General features: G+C 39.1%; 1 long non-coding RNA gene across 1 annotated transcript in view; it reads right to left on the reverse strand.

Moving 5' to 3' along the window:
- Window positions 1–6,497: 6,497 nt before the first annotated feature.
- LOC148214957 (uncharacterized) overlaps window positions 6,498–17,854 on the reverse strand; it is a 45,896-nt gene continuing 34,539 nt past the window's right edge. Inside the window, exon 3 of the long non-coding RNA XR_015796890.1 lies at window positions 6,498–7,220. This is a non-coding gene — a long non-coding RNA (uncharacterized LOC148214957). The remainder of the gene's footprint in view (window positions 7,221–17,854) is intronic.

Consider the following 17,854-nt stretch of genomic DNA (forward strand, 5'->3'; position numbering starts at 1 on the left):
GAAACAATTATACCATTCTTTTCAGTCATCTATACTCATAGCACCAATGAAGGACCATTTCATATCAGTAAATATTACAGACTGTAAACTAGCAGAATTAAGGAATGGCATTTATATGTCTAAGGTTCTGATATATATACTGATTACACTGATTTGAACATAAGTTCTTCCCAATGCAGTGGAGTCCACTACTAAGAAAACTTAGATCAAATTACAGCAGAAATTAAAACTTTTGTCTGTCAATTACATTGAAGAAGAAGGCCTTCCTATGTGTTACTGTATTTATATACAATATTGAGGAAAGCTCCATGACAGAGCAATGTGTCTTAACTGTAAAATGACCTTGATTCAATCCTAGATACCTTCAGTAAAATTATCAGATAGAGGTGAAGATAAAGATGCCCTTAAATTGACCTCAGATCCTGGTAACTACATAGACATATCCATACAGTTTTCTTGGCGCTGAGTGTGAAAGTGATCTTTTTCCAGATGTTGTTTGACTTCCCAGTCTAGCCTATTCAATAGGCTATGTCGAAATATAATAATCATTGCTACAGTGCTGCCAAAAAAAACCATATATGAATGTGTAGTTGATTTCAACTTAAAAGAGACTTGGATTTTTTATTTATAAATAACACCGTGTATGTGCATGACACTTGACAAGGGAACATAAGCTTTTTTTGAAGAATTGGCCACCCAGGCTTAAGCAAGAGAGAAACAACGATTTTGATACCATTGTGAATTCTGCTGCATTCATCCTCTGTTTTGGTACTTTATTGTTCCTAAGGCTTTGTTAAAGTTGGGATCATGATGCACAAAATCCCTAACATTTCAACTCTGAGTGACACATATTCTCCACTATAGGTTTTGTTCACTTCTATACTGTTTTATTTTTACTGATAGCCACCTGGCCACTTTTGACTTTTGGATAGCTGGTAAATATTACCAATAATTCAAAGAAAGAGAGGGAGGAATACAAGGGTAATAAGCTGTGAAAGGGGACAATCACAATTACACAAGGTCTCTGAGTTCAATGCATGCAGTTCTGCACTGTTTCAATTGCTGATTAAGACAAGTGGGTAAGATCTGAAAATGTTCACAGAGGCCATGGATTTTAATTGGAATAGGCAGGAAAATAACATTTGTTGTGTAACTAAGTCACAAGTAAATTTGCTACACCATAAGTACATTACAGTACTTCCACTTTTTTACTGCTTCTCTTTTGAGAAGGAGCAGTAGGACTGTCATAATCACCTTTAGATTCCCTTGCTTGCCCTCTTAGGTGCACATTTGAAGGCCAAAGTGTTTTGTGCATGTGTGTGTATATTCATAGTACAGTTGCCATGTAGAGAAAGTTTCTTCCATTAAAGTTTTACTAAGACCAAGCATGCTATGTGCAATACTAAGTTAGTTAAGCTCATACATGTCAATATTTGCAGTTCAAGAGAACTGCATTTGGAGGCTGCTTATTCTATAAGACCTTCCACAACCTGTTGTCTTCCGTGCCTGTCACCCCTAGATAATAGGGGCCATTCCTATGGGGCTGTGGATATTATATATGTTGAGGAAAGTTGCCCTATTCTTAAATTACTTGGAGTAGAATTGCTATTTATTGCTTTCCCATTAAACAAGATGTGATGAAAATGATGACAAGTTTAGATTGGGAATTAAAAAAAAACAGGTCACAGCCTGAAATGATATTCCTAATCCTGTCATCTCTGGTGAAATCAGCTTTGCGTACCAGTTTAGATAACAGTGGACTTAACTAATGTTAAATGTGGATGGAATGGTTTCCACACATTAGGAAATGATGTATGTAACTTCATTTAGTTAGCCAAGCTACATTTCAGACTCTTTCTTATTCCACTGAGGGAGGGCCTGGATGTGTGTTCAAAATTCCTCCCATGACAACACCACAGGGAGTAGGGCTTAATAAGACATTTTAATATTTGCAGGCCTTTGAGGCTGTTTTAAAAGGATAAAGATATCATTTATCTTTGGGTTTTAAACTTACTGTAAGTCATCTGAGAAAATGTTGAATTGAAAGCTGATTTAGTTATTTAATTAATTTCTATAGCTGCCCATCTCAACAAGGGACTCTGATACATAGAATTTTAAATAAAAAGCTAATTTCTCAGTCATAAAGTTTGCTGTACTTGTTCCATTTGCCACTAAGCTTTGTGTGGATGAATGTAAATGAAATGGAAAACTGACTGGATAATCTGCAGCCCTACAAGGGCCACATATTGCCCATTCCTATGTCTTACAATAATTGAAAAGCAACTAACATTCAACTCAAAATGGTAAGAAACTGATTTTTCACATGCATTTTCTACAGTCTTTATTTAACCTTGTTTGTGATTCCATCAAAAGACCACTATGCTTGAGGCCCAAATACCTTTATTTTTACATTACAGGTAGTCCTCACATAATGACTGTTTGTTTAGCGACCAAAGTTACAATGGCACTAAAAAAGTGACTTATGACTGGTGCCCAAAGTTATGACCATTGCAGTGCCCCCACGGTCACATGATTGCAATTCAGGTGCTTGGCAACCAGCTCGCACTTACAATAGTTGCAGCGTCCCGGGGTCATGTGGTCGCCATTTGCGACCTTTCCGGCCAGCTTCTGGCAAGCAAAATCAATGGGGAACCACATGATGTGATTCACTTAACAACTGCAGTGAGTTGCTAAATGACCGCTGTAAAGAAGGTTGTAAAATCAGGTCTGGTTATGTGATGATTTGTTTAATGACCGCATTGCTTAGTGACCAAAATTGTGGTTCCAATTGTGGTCATTAAGTGGGAACTACCTGTGCTCTTCATGATAAAGAAGAGAATGGAGAACTAAATCATGTGGCTTTCCCCCACACTTCCCCAGCTTTTTGGCTCACTTACAATATAGTTTACCTCTGCAATGCTACAATGCCCTGGGGCATTCTGAGCAGATGAAGAGGAAGAATCTGTAAGAAATAAGAGAAGACATATTGTCCTTCTTTGCAATAGGCACCCATCAAAGATTGAGGAATCTAAAGGTCATTGCCTAAGAAAGACCCCCTTATTTCTGACATTTAGAGGTAGAGGAGTTAAAATGACCATAGTTCACCTGTTCAAGTCCAGGGCAGTATAAATTCAGTGTTTTATAAACAGATAAGATGGTGGTTGGGGCCTGGCTCCTTTCTATCTGGGTTACATGCATACAAAAATAGTGTGGCTACTGCAACTGCCACCCCCCACTGCTGGGAGAAAGCCAATCCCAACTGATTCAGGTATCTTTCATACACAAGAAAACTTGATGCTCCTCTACTAACCAATCCATCCAGCTCATTTATATTATGAACCATAAAATATGCAAGTGAGAATTGAAGCCCCTTGTTTTCATTTGACCACGCACAGGTTGTGTATAAACAGGCACTGTGTCCGGCATCTGATCTTCAGTGCGTGACCCAGTGCAGGAGGAAAAAGAAAAAAAGAAGTTTGTTATATGTTTAGGGAAAATAATAAGCATTCATTTGCTTCCACTGACTCAGGTAATAACTGGTTATGTGCAGTGCTGACTAAAAACATATTCCAGTGACTCATGTGAGGGATATAATAAGAGTTAAAAAGAGAATTTAAAGACTTTATTTTTTTACTCAGGATGTTTATAAAAAAAATAGCTATACTTCTTCTTTCTTCTGCTCATTGATGAAGTAAGAATCAGTATAATACAGTGGTATAGCTGTGTTCCTGGACTTACTTTAAAAATTCTACTTTCTTACAGCTTTAACTGACAGTTGTTTTCAGGGGAAAAATGGGAAGCGGGGAACCATGTGTCCTATGATTACTGGAATAACAGCAAGATACAAATATAATATGATTGAAACTCTTTCTGTGGACATGTTTAGGATCCTGTTTCATTCCTTTAAAAACCCTGTGCTCCTCATTCACTTCAACTAAAGATATAAACCAACATTTGCATACATAATTTTAAAACTCCTTTCCTTGCCAGATTTCAAACTATCATGAAATTTAAATTGGGCATGGAGCTGTATTTTTCCTCATATATTCCAAATAAACTAGCAAAGTGGTGTGGGAAAATATAGATGTGTGTGGGATTTTTTAATGATAGAAACTTTAGACGAAAAGATTAAGTAGCTATTTTAAAAACATGTAGAATGCAATCCACATTTCTTCTGAGTCAAAGTACGCTTGTGGCATATTTTGCTGGAAGGTGATGCAAGTTATTTTTTTCCCATTTCCTACTTCCTTTCCAGTTCCCAGCTTCACCTCTCATGAAGTTTTGGGGTGTCACCAAGCACCCTAAAGCAATTTGCTTGGGAAGCTCTAAAATGTAGAGAAAGAAGGAACACTTCATTCCCATAGTAACCAAATAACTATTTTTAAGTGGGAGAGAAAGAGCACTAACTCTGGGCTGCTTAAACCCCTGACTCCAAGTTTAAAAAATAAATGACAGGCATAAAGGGTGATAGAACCACTGAACCCTAACTTCATGATCTTGGCCTTCATTAAAGAGGCAGTAGTACACTCCCTCTTTAAAAAGCTATTGCTGAACTGAAAATTCTGGAAAACTTTTGCCTAACTCTCCAAATTTCATTTTTTGGGAAGGTTATTGAGAAGGTGGTAGGGCTACAGCTTCAGAGGGCTCTGGAGGAAATGGATTATTTTGGCCCATTTTAGTGGGGTTTCACACCAGGACATAATACTAAGATGGCAATTATTGATGACATCTGGTGGATTAAAGATAGGAGTGGTGCAACTGTTCTCATTCTTCTTGATCCCTCAGTGGCTTTTCATACCATTGACCATAGTATCTTCCTGGGCTACCTATAGGAATTAGGAGTGTGGAGGACACTGTGTTAGAATAGTTCTCCTTCTTTCTCTGAGCCAGTTCCAACTGGTGTTGTCAAGGAGCGAGAGATTGAGAGATCAAGGCTCCTGATGTGTAGGATGCCACAGGCTTGATGTTCTTGCCCTTCCTGTTTAACATCTACATGAGACTGCTAGTAGAGGTCATAGATTTGGGGTGAGGTATCAAGAATACACTGATGATACCCAGCTGTATATCTTGGCCCCAGGTTAGTGATACTATTGAGACATTTCCCAGTGTCTGGTGGTTGTGGGGGTTTGAATGTGGAGGGACAGATTCAGACGTAATCATAACAAGACCAAGTAGATGGGGTTATTTGGATCACATGGAACTGGAGACTTTCCATTTCTAGCCCTAAATGGGATTGCATTTCCCTATTTAGGACTGGTGTGCAATTTGGAAGTTTTCATGGCACAGATCCATCTTATGCACAATTGTGCTAGTTCCTGAATGTAATGCTTTCTTGACAGTCACTTATACTTTAGTCACCTCACAAGCTGCAGCTGATTCAGAATATGGTAGCAGGGGCAGTTATGGATATTCCATGCTATGACCATGCTAACACCTCTGCTCCATGAGCTATTCTCGATGCCAGTAGGCTTTCAGGTACAATTCAAGGTGCTGGATATGACCTATAAAGCCCTTGATGGCATAGGGCCTGGTTATCTGTGGGACCATTTGTCTCCTGTAGCATCTGGCTCTTCTGTTCAATCCAACAGAGCTGGATTCAGGTCCCATCCCATCAATTAAATAGTGTCATCAAATGGGACCCAGGAAGCAAGCCTTCTCTGTCACAGTGCCTGCCCTCTGGAACAGCATCCCCCTGGAAATTCATATTGCCCCTAGCCTAACCTCATGTAAATAGGCTCTTAAAACCTGGTTCTTCCCCAAGCCTTCACTTTTTCTTCATCGTGTGTTGTTTAACCTATTTTTAATACTGTACATGCCCAGAGTTGTCATGGAGTCAGCCAGCTTTACAAATTTGATAAATAAATACAGTTAATCAAAAGGAGATTTCCCTTTTCATCCCTCATTAAAATAGTACAAAATATGTTATATCTTGAGAATACACGACTATGTAAAAAAACAATCATAACCATTTTGGTTCTGGAAAAACACAATTTAAAAAACAAATGAGATCAGCAACTGAAGTTGGTCCAAAATGGAATTTGTGGATTAAATTTAGAGTCAGTGGTAGATGTTACTGGTGTCAAATTATACCTAATTTTCAGGGACAGAGGACTGTCTGCTTTCTTTCTTCCCCATCCCTCACTCCGAAGACATTTTTGGCAGTTTCTTTTCCTTTTCCATTTCTGAGGGAAGACGACTAAAACAGGCCTTTCTTGCAATCAGAAATAATTTTATAGCACTGGAATGATAAAGACCATGAGTCAGTGAACCACTGTGTCATCATGCAGATGAATGAAGGCTGCTATTTATATCCAAGGCCTTCTTAATTTTTCCCAAGCCTATACATGGAGGGGAGCCCATCTAAAGTAGGCCTCAATATTTGAAATGATCAGATGGATCAATATTATATTTTTCATCCAAGACAGTGAAAATAATAAGTTAATATATAATAATTATTTGAATATTTCAAGTTTACTCATTTCACTGATTTTGGTAGACAAACAAGGGTTAGGGTTAGGTAGGAAAAGCAGTCAGAATATGGCTTCTGAAATTCTTTCTAAGCCTTTACCAGCAACATCCACAAAAGGCACTAATATGTTGGATTTGTATATATGTATGTGTGTTTGGGACTCTTTGGAAAAGACCCTGATGCTGGGAAAGATTGAAGGCAAAAGGAGAAGAGGACGGCAGAGGATGAGATGGTTAGATAGCATCACTGAAGCAATGAGCATGAAACTGAGCCAACTCAGGAAGGCAGTGAAGGACAGGAAGGCCTGGCACGATATGGTTCATGGGGTCACGAAGAGTCGGACACGACTTAACAACTGAACAACAACAAATGTGTGTTTGTGTTTTCCTCGCATGTTTGTGCATATGGGTACATGATTAAGCACAGGGTGGGCTGCATATGTTCTGCTCTGGGTCATGTGATCAGGAAGGAATGGGACTTAGAATTTAGGAGTTGACAACATTCCAGTCCTCTGCCCAGGTGTCTATCCCATTGGGATACATTGGGGAATTCTTCTTCAGGAATGTTTTGCTTTATAACCTCCAGCCTGATCCAGCCCATTTTTGAACTCAATCTTTCTTTTGCTGGCTTCTTCCCTCACACCAAATCTGTCCCAGTTCTGTTCAGATTTTTAGAGAGAGATCCTGCTGAAGTTCTGATGGATGGAGTCATAAGTCCATGTACATAATTTCTTTCCAACACTCCATTGGGGCTAAAGAAGAAAAGGAATAGAGAATATATTATACTGGCATAGGGTGCAGTGAGAAAAAAGTACTGGTGGTGATAATGGGTGTTCAAATGAAGATTCTCCCCCTGGCCTCTCAGGATTTTATAAAGGACCTGTTTATATCTCCCACAAACTCCATGCCTTGATACACTGTCTTCTGTATTGGTATACAGAACATCCTTCCACTGGATAGCTAAGATGTCTATCTTCCAAGAAGCATTTGGCTGAGCTCCTTCCAATACAGTTCTTAGTAGGAGTTGCCCATTTGTTAGTATAACTAGACAACCTGTGACCTGTTGGGTTCATGTTTGAGAGATATTTCCTTACCTAAACAGAGAAACAGAATGATCATGGGTGGGCAAAAAAGCAGTGGGAGTGGGAGCAACTTCCGATTTCCTGCCAGCTTCCCCATTGACTTTCCTTGTGGGAAGCTGGCAGGGAGCGATGGAAATCCTTCCTGCCTGCCTGCCTCATTCCTTCCTGCCTTCCTCCCTCCCTCCCTCCTGCCCTGTTATCTGGAGGTTGAGTCTGTTGGAAAATATGGGGTTTCAACCAACTTTGTCTCACACTAGCACAAAGGGAGGGGTCGCTTCACTGCAGCCTAGCTTTGCTGCTTTGTGTGGGAGGGGCTTGGAGCCTGCCTTTTTTCCTGTTTCCTTCATTTTCCTCCTCTTCTTCTCATGGCTCTCCATGAGGTAAGAATGAATCCTCTTTCCTCCTCAGGGTTTTTGTATTAACATTTCACAACCCCAACAGAGTCATGGCAACTGGACTTCTTTTTTTTTGGTTTGATACATTTCGCTGCTTGTCCAAGCTGTATCAGACCAAAAGAAAAGAAGTCCAGTTGCCATGATTCAACCTCCAGATAATTCCACCTGGATGACTGAGAATCTTCATCAACATACTCCTTCCTTGTTCCTCCCTTCCTCTCATGCTCCCTCCCACTCTTTCCTTCCTTCCTTCCTTCCTTCCTTCCTTCCTTCCTTCCTTCCTTCCTTCCTTCCTTCCTTCCCTCCCTCCATCCCTCCCCAACCCACGCCACACCCCTGCACATCCTCCCTGACCTGCACCGTCACCAACTTGCACTGTACCATTGTGCACCCTCCCTGACCCTCACTGCACCTCTCACACAGCCCCACATACCCTCCCCGACCCTTGCCCCACTTCTCATGTACCCCCTCACTTCCTCCCCCACATGGCAGCAGCCACTTACCTACCTGCTGGCCTTGGATGTGCAGCTTCCTGCCAGCTTCTCCACTGACTTTGCTTCTAGGGAGTGTTGGCAATCATGATTGAGTTTAGACTTCCTGCCAGCTTCCCCACTGACTTCTGGGAAGCTGTCAGGGAGCATTGGAAATGATCATGTGGCTGTGGCTGACTGTGGTGGTGCTGAAGCAGCCACAACTTTGCCAAATTTCAGCCCCACAAGAGTAATGGGTCCCAGATTTTGGACACATTCTGTAAGTTAACCCATCTGAGGTACCTTGGTTCAAAAGTTGTTGCCCTATGATGCACCGTTTTGCCCAATTGAAGGTTACAGACAAACAGACCCGAGAGTTTTAGTAGTATATAGATGCACTTGTATATTGTTAGATTGAAACAGCTTGATAATAATTACATAATTAATTATCTGAAATAAATATTGATAAAGATCCAAAAATGTTACCAGCTTATTGATTTCACATCAGGAAACAAATGGAAAAACCTCCCATGCTGCTTATGTCCAGGGCCCATAGCTCTACATTTTAACAGGGATGTCTAATGTTAAGATGAATAGGATAGGCAAGGTTGGCTAAAGATCCAGTTGAGTCAGAGGCAGTACCAGGTGTTCAGAAAAAAAAGGAAGTACCTATATGAATAAATCAAACTTAACGTTAAATCAAGAAGCTATGTGGGGTTATGGTCCAGTCCAAGGGCAAAAGAAGTCGTTAAATGTGGAAAGTGAAAAAAGTAAAGAGGAAGGGAGTGCAACTGAAGATACTGTTTTTAACCTACAGTGCTATAAAAGTATACATGTTTTCTACTGTCATCTGTGATGACATCTGCATACATCACTCTCAAAGATCTCTATGCAAAACACTTTCACTTGTCACAAAGGAACAGTTTTACTATTGTGACCTTGACTTGTCATCCAACCTTTTGGAAGCCTAAGAAAAACTTTCCAGTGTTGGAAAGACTTGCCTATTGCTTTCTGCAGCAGAGAAGTTACTCGTATTTATATCTGTAAAACATCCTTGCCTGTAGATCTCTAAATAGATATCTCTCAGAAGAGCTGCCTCAGAGTCAATATGAATAGAAGATAAACACATCTCTTCCACAGTGAAATATTTTCCTATTATCACACAGAGCTGGCCATTCACTAAGCGAAATCGGTCAGACTATAGTATTTTTGCCCAACCCATGTACTTCTCTGTGGGTCCACAAACTGGGTAAACACTAGCAGCAGGTAACACTTGTTAAAAATTGGCATCTTATCTATCAAACTGCTCTGCTTCTTAAATAGGTGCAACATGTATAAGGAATGAGGTAGTATATTAACACCAGAACAGAGGCTCTTTGCCAGTTTGGCTAACTGCATTCTTGTTAAGCAAATGTTTATTCTGTATTTTAAAAATTAGAGATTTTGTTATAGAAATTAATAATTTCAACATAGTTGCAAGCCTCTATATTTCAATAGCTAGTATGTGCTGTCTGTTGGCAGAAATAAATGTTTTTCATTTTTCAGAATGTAAACTGAGAGAGAACAGCTTTGGACCCTCTAGAGGTGCTTTATGGAATCTTCAGGTAGCAATTCCAAGCTGAAAGATGAACACTACACCCACAATTCTCAGGCAGTTTATACAGAAATAGCAGTGCATTGCACCCAATCCTTTATGTTTTTGAAATGGAAGTCATTCCATTGGCAGATAACTGGCATTCTTGTGTTTCATTTTTCCAGATGTAGCTAGAAGAACCATGAAATTCATGGCCAATCATCTGGTTTTCACAAATCTGTCGTATTACAGTTTGTGAAAAAGAAGCAATCAAACTATCCAAAACAGAGTTCATTTACACACAAAAATAAAGCATTGTGGATGGTATTAGTACTTTCAAAAACAAGAGAGAAAAAAAAATAAATTCTATATTATGCAGCTTGGGATAGGTTCTGGATTCTGGGCTGGGTTTAGATAGATAAATGCTTGCAAATTCTTTCTACCTATGACTGTCCACTTGAGAAACTGGTCTTGGCTAAGGTAGATCCAGAATGGGTATATTATGATTTAGAACTGCAACTGTCCAAAATGCAGCTGTCAGAATTTTGTTGAAGCCTTACAGAACTTATTTTCACAGTTTCTTCTTTGGTTTTGCCTATTTATTTCCATGAACAATCCAGAGAACTAGCTAGTGATAACTTGTCTTAAGTCCATATTTATTTAAGCCCTATATATGTAAAAAAATTATATCTGTAAGATTAGCTTTATAATACAATTGAGCCAAAATTTTGATGGGTCTTCCCAAATGAAATCTATCATAGCTCCTTTTTCCCATGTTTGATGGATGCTTAAAATTCACTTTTGGTATCTTTGCTTCTAGAAGGATTTAAGCAGTTTTAACTCTGCTGCTTTAGACTTATAATACACTACAGAAATATGTGCTTTGTTCAACTGTTTTCAACAGGTGATACATTTCTTAGCATTTTCTCAGATAGTTTTGGCAGCATTGATATAAATATTATTTGTAAAATGTTGGGCAACATTTGACTCTTGTAATAAGAAATAAAGGGGGACGCGGTGGCGCAGCGGCTTAATGACGCTGAAAGTTGCCGGCCAGAAATGGTCAACGCTTCAGTGGTTCGAGTCCAGCCTTCGCGTTAAACAGGGTGAGCTCCTGTTTCCTCCCCAGTTCCTGTCAACCCAACAGGTCGAAAACTCACGTGAGTAGATAAATGGGTACTCTCACTCCGGTGGGAGGAAAAATGCTGGCGGCGCCTTGCAAAAAGGAGTCGGGAGCAGTTGCCAGTAAGCGCGAAAAACTGCGTGCGCCCGAAAAGGGCGCGAAGCAACGGAAACCCCGCCTCCTGTGCTTGCCAGCTGGGCTCTGTTCTAGGAAGGAGGCTCTGGCAAACCACTTCCAAAAAACAATTGCCTTGAAAACTGCAAGGACTCGTCCAAGCAGTCACTGCAGGGTCAGCAATGACTGAGTGCAGACAAAAAAAAAAAGAAAGAAAGAAATCCTTTTTTTCTTGGTATCAGATACCTTTGCAAATAGGAACATAGGCAATCATATCATTTCAGCATGATGGGCGGAATTGTTGCCTTCTTGATTCTTAGTACCTGATTATCAACCCCTCTTCCCATATACACACAGATTTAAAGAGCCAGTCTGCCAATAAGAAGTTAATGGAACTAATGGGGGTAGGTCAACGCTTTCCAAAACAATGGCTGCTTAATACAGTCTCTTTCCTAAAAATGCATGGTTATGTACCTGAAATGCTCCAAACTCAACCACCAATAGGGCTCAACGATGACTGGATACCCCTCACATTCTATAAAATTCACAGGTCTACACTTGTTATGTAAAAGACTTATCTCCCTCTCCCTCTCCCTCTCCCTCTCTCTATATATATATACACTTTGAAATTTAACTTAAACTTGCTTCAGGGTTTACAAGCAGCAATCTGATTTTCAGATGAACAGCGCACGTTTCACATCTCCTCCTAGCTCAATCCTGTCTTTCACATGCATGTAATTACATGACAAGTCTGGGAAGGAAATAAATAACCTTGCCAAGAGTTTGGAAGTCAAAGTATTCTATTATAGTCAACATATTGCACATCAGATGAGAACAGCAGAGCTTTAATTAAATACAAACAAAGAGTACGGAAAGTTGCACAATTAATTGTATAAAGCTTAAAGACATCTATTTCAAGTGGATAAAAATGCCTGGACTATGTAAGATCCTAAGAAGTTTAAAGAATTGTAAAGTTACTGTATTCATATCTAAGCCAGCAGAGTGACTTTGTAAATATGGCTAATACAAAATGTTATTAATGGAGGAAGAGAAACATTTCTAAATCAATTGTGTATGCTAAGTAATATAGCTTTTATGTTCAAATTATAAATATGTGACATGAAAAACCCAATAGATTTTTTTTAGAATGGCTCTGTGTTGCAATCTTAGGCATGCTTATTTGGGGACTAAATCTCATTGAATTCAGTGGGAATAACCTTTTACTAAAGATGTCCATTTTTGTGGTATAATAAAATATACCATAAGGCAGCTTTGCTCACCTTACCACCCTTTAAATATGCTTTACTACTGGGGCAAGGCTGGCAGGACAACGGGCATTGTAGTTCAGCACATCTGGGGAGTGCTGAGATGAGAACCACAGTTTTAAGGAATCAACCTGCAATTTGAAATGCCCAGAATTAATCAAATAAACTAGGAATTCTCATCAGATCATTTGTGTTCAGCTGGTAATGCTTGCTGGTATAGAGCAACTGTACAATACAATGTATTTTCTTTTTAAGCCAGCACTCAAACCTACTTAAAATGAAACACATGCCTAAGTCATCCCAAGTCACATCCATTAATCATCTCCAGTTTCCTTTCCTATTGATAGATTTAAAAGCATGGCAAAAGGGGGTAAAAGAAGCCAATATTACTGGTTAGCACCAGGAATGTCTGATACTATATAAAAGTTTATATGGACAAAATGGGCAAGATGATTTCGGCTCATCCAATAGGAGTTTATTTCTCCTTTTCCCTTCTGTGTGGCTTCAAATATTCTTGGAAGGAATCTCTAACTTATTGCAGCAGATTTGGGGAGTTTCAGGGAAGGGAGCGGTGGTTGATTTGCCATCAGTATCTATCAATATTCCTACTATTTGCTATACATATTGAGAACAGTTTAAAATAGACGTGTGTGTGTCTGTGTCTGTGTCTGTGTCTGTGTGTGTGTGTGTAGACTTCAGAAAACTCCTTCCATCCCAACAGAATAAATGACTGTTCTGCATTCACCTGTTTATAAAATGAGCCACCATTTTCTTGGAAGCAATGTTTATTAGAACAGGCAAAATCAAACCAGCAACATGTGGGCACAAGTTCCTTAATTTCAGCGGGTAATTTGGAATTCACTTTGTCTTAAATTAATTTATGAGGAGGAAAAGAATATTTGTTAGGATAAACATACGGTAAATTGCTAGCAGCACCAACATTTCTGGCTAGAACCAAGGCTGAGGATTTAACATAACATACAACATGGGAAGTTGTACTTGGTAATTCAGTCATAATTAGTAACAATTTCTCTTAAACTGATCCCACTCCTATATGTATATATCCTGTTTGCTCCATATGCATCCCCCTCTTCTTTAAAATATTTGAAGCCATGTTATAATCACAGCAATGTAAAAGTGGTAGATAAAAACTTTCCGCAATGAATTTTCTCCTGCATAGCTAAGCAAGGATTTGAAATTAGGATTTCCGCCTCCAAACCAGTGTAGCCAGTTGCAATAAAAATATTGTAATAGACAAGCATCTGCCACACAACACCCCAGACTTAACAATTGTTGATAAGAACGACAAAAAAGTCTGGATAGTGGACATTGCAACACCTGGAGACAGCAGAACAGAAGAGAAAGAACTGGAGAAAATCAGAAAATATAAAGACCTGCAAATAGAAGTAGAATGACTATGGCAAAAGAAAGCAAAAATAGTACCAATAGTTATAGACGCCTTACGTGCAATCCCAAAACATCTGGAGCGCCACTTGAATACCATCAGCATTGACAAAATCACCATTGGTCAATTGCAAAAGGCAGCTTTACTTGGAACAGCTTACATCCTGCGGTGATACCTTTAACACCATCAAACAACAACATCTGCCTATCCCAGGTCCTTGGGAAGGACTCAATAGGTGGATAAAAATGCCAAATCCAATCTAAATAACTGGCTACTGTGTGGCCAACAGTAATAGTAATAGGCTCCAGCACCAATAGCAGATGGGGGAATGGGGGAATTTCTGCAATGTAGCTTCCTTCTATGAAGCTGTAGCAACTTAGCTATTTTGCATCATCTTGTCATATGAGATGCTGGACAGTTAAGTACAACATTGTACTTCATATAAATCAACCCAAACACTGCAACCTTGCATAGAGGCACATCTTAAGTACACTCAGCAGAAGGGTTTCTCTGGCATATGTTCACAAGATTGCAGCTCTAGATATATTAAAATAAATGATTTCGAAAAACTCACAGATAGGAAAAGAGTTTTTACCAGTTGCAACCCATAAGTTGATATAATTGCTACAGTAGTACTGATAAGAAGAAGATCTACTAGCAAGGGATATATAAACTGGGTCAGATCCAATCTGAATCATCAATTCAATTTGGATTGTTAAAATGATTTCATTCAAATCAACAATCCAATTTGGATTTTGAGTCTCAATAATCTAATAAAGCCAAGCTAATTCAGAAAGTTGAATCAATTGAAGGGGAAAACTTTTGACAACTGAACAATAGGCTTTGGATCAGTTTGGAGGTGACCAACTTGATTGATCATTCAGTCTGAATCAACAATCCAATTCATAAAGTTGATTCAATTGGATCATCTTGGAATCAAATCTCTAAATCAAATCTTTGCATAGTTTTGCTAATACAAATGTGAAAATAACTACAAACCTTTAAATGTTTGTTCAGTTCCTTGTTTTTGCCTCTGTCCGGTCAAGTCCTATTACACAATGTTAACTCCCAGCTGTCTTGAAGATTACAAATCGGTTGTGGAAGATAAAACAATACAATTACAGGAATATATTGTTTTTATTATCCAAAGAAATCACCATGGTGAAAATCATTGTGTAAGGACATAAGGAGGACTAGCCCTGTCAGGCAGCAGGATGAAGTGACCTGTTTTAGAAGGGAACAAGTTGAGAGGAATGATAGGTAAGTCAGGCACTGAAATAACTCAAAGAGACTTTAAATGCCTTGGCTATAATGGGGTAGGAAGGAAAATTTTAGCTCCAGTTCAAGCAGCAAAATGTTTTTGGTTGGCAGTGGGTCAATACACTGCAATTGTTATATTTTATGAATTATTATCAGTTTTGAGTAACAGCTATTTAATACAGTATGAATACACAAAATACGTTTTGCCAAACAATACTTTAGAATTGTACCTCATCAGATTCCTGTTCTCTGTACCAAAGTTTTTGTTTTTTAAAAAAACAGTTCATCTAACAAACTCTCTCACTAGTCCTGAGGGAGAAATAAATAAAATAAAATTCTTTCCCATGGAAACAAAATATGTCTTGCATTGTATCCTGAAGATCATGATTGGATTGTCTTCTCTAAGTAGCTAGATAACCATTCCACAAATGGAATGGAAAGTGCCAAACACAGTTTTGGTACAATTCAACATACCAATTTTACATTAGTTTAGCTGAACTAGTTTTACTCACATACCAGTTTCAAGTAAGGAGGAAAAAAGCAGAACAACGCACAAACCAATAAATTGTTTGAATACTGTAAAACTGGAGTGTAAATTGGCAAGTACATGACAACATTTGGTATAGAATGAAAGAAGCTTTTCCCCTACGATACTGGTATCAAAGCATTCTCTAAGGAAGTAGACTTGTCTCCTCATCCTTCAGGATTTATGAAGATGCTAAAAATGTGTTTGTTTTTTCAAGCTTTGAACTGTTAATGGTCTTGATGGTTTATTTTATTTGGGTTTTGATTGTATTGACTTTGTTCTGTTTTATGTTCTGAAATGTTTACTGTAAGCTGCTTTGAGAGTTTGAATAAAGAAAAAGGTGAGATATAAAATCAATAATAAATCAAATAAAGTTATATTTTTCTGTATAAGGCATTGTATAGAAAGGTAGTGTGTAAGTTACTTTGGGCAGCAAAACCTCTTTGGCCTCTGCTGATTTACAGACTCTGATTTGCAAGCCTTCCAGAAGTTTCCTTGCATTTTATTTTAACTTTTACATTATGCATGAAATATGACCTTTACCAATTAATTCAGGACAACCCAAGTTAAGTAATATTAGTCATTCACTGAGTCACGCAGTTGGTCTGACAACTGTCAAGTAACTAGTTCAAAGCAAAAGCAATACTGGGTCACATATGTAGATGGCAAAACTTGATTTTTCACCATTGCTGTTGCTGACCCTGCCCGTAAAACCACATTTTGAATCTAGGGCACTACACAGAGTCACTTCTTTCATGGTATTGGAATTCCCAGGCAGTTTGGATGCCATGCAGTGCCAAGGTTTCTCTAAAGAAGTTCATAGAGGACTCCCTGACAGCATTACACAAATGCAGTAGAAGGCAGAAGGCGTTAGCTTCAGAGGCCATTAACTACTCAGCACTGAAGCCACTAAACTAAAAATGACACTAAGCCCTGCCTATAAGAAATAAGCAATACCTACCAGAGGATAACTTGAAGTAGTATAACTCTTACTTGTTTGATCATCTTAAACCAGCAAATGTCACACCATGCAACTGCTTTGTTCTTTTCTATTTATTTATTGCTTGTTTGCCGATATTATAAATCATGTTCTCCACTTACTAGTTCCCAGGCTCATTTTATTCTATGCTACATATGCTGCTACACAGAAGCCAGTTCTGGATTCCAGAGCTGAAATCCCTCAGAGATTCCTTAAACAAAATCTCTTCTAGGTCCCATAAAGTGTATTTTCATCAACTTTGCTGTCACTCACAGAGAGAGCACCCCCCCTCTACTTCAGTAAAACCTCAGACCCTTCTAGTTATCCACATAGAACATATTTTTACTTTCTTGCTTTCAGAATTAAAGACTGTGATTCTAGTTGTATTAAACAACCACAGTACAGTACAATCAGATTTACACAGATACAATAACATAAGAATTACTTTACAAACAGTAACTAGTTAATTCAATGGGAATGACCCCATCCCTCCCCCATTCCTGACAAACCTGCTTGTGGAAGGCAGTGTCTCCTCTCTCTTGATCACCTAACAGCCACGCAGGCTCTTCTTTGAACCCCAAGACAAGTTATATTCATACAATTCAGCAATCTGAGTTGTCTTGCAAAAGTCTCATGGAACACTTTCTTCTCCTCTTCCCTCCTCTTGGCTCTTCTGAATTCCTCTTGCACCTCCACTTCACTGGCCTCAATCTAACTCCAGGTGGCTGTTCATCAGTTCTTCCTCTCAGGATCTGTTCTCCGATCTGTCTCCTGCTGGGCACTCCATAGCCTCTTGACCCCAACCCTCTCTGCAGCTTTCACCTGGGTGGATTCCTTCACAGATAAGACTTGCCTGCCAACCTGCTTCCCTAGAAACCAAGCTGCAAGCAGGCCCAGCAGAGAGAAAGCCTTGTATAATCCCCCTCTCTGTTGTCAGTAGCCTTTTGACCTCATTGTAAATCTCTGATTCCTTTTTATTTCCTCACATTGCTTCATTAAGCCAACTTTGCTTCCAGGCTTGGTCTCTGTCTGGCTCAAGCCTTGTGTTTGTGAAGCAGAGTCCCTGGGTCTGCATGCATGCATACATGCTCTTTGTAGTCCTGCAACTCCACATCTCTTTTCGAAACTCTACATTTCATTTCTTCCTCTCAACTTTATGGATGACTTCCCATCAAAAGACCCCATTTGCAGGCT

Source organism: Python bivittatus, unplaced genomic scaffold, assembly GCF_059951505.1.
Source record: "Python bivittatus isolate LINGU-HERP-01145 unplaced genomic scaffold, Pbiv_v1 ctg000480_np1212, whole genome shotgun sequence".
NCBI classification, from domain to species: Eukaryota; Metazoa; Chordata; class Lepidosauria; order Squamata; family Pythonidae; genus Python; species Python bivittatus.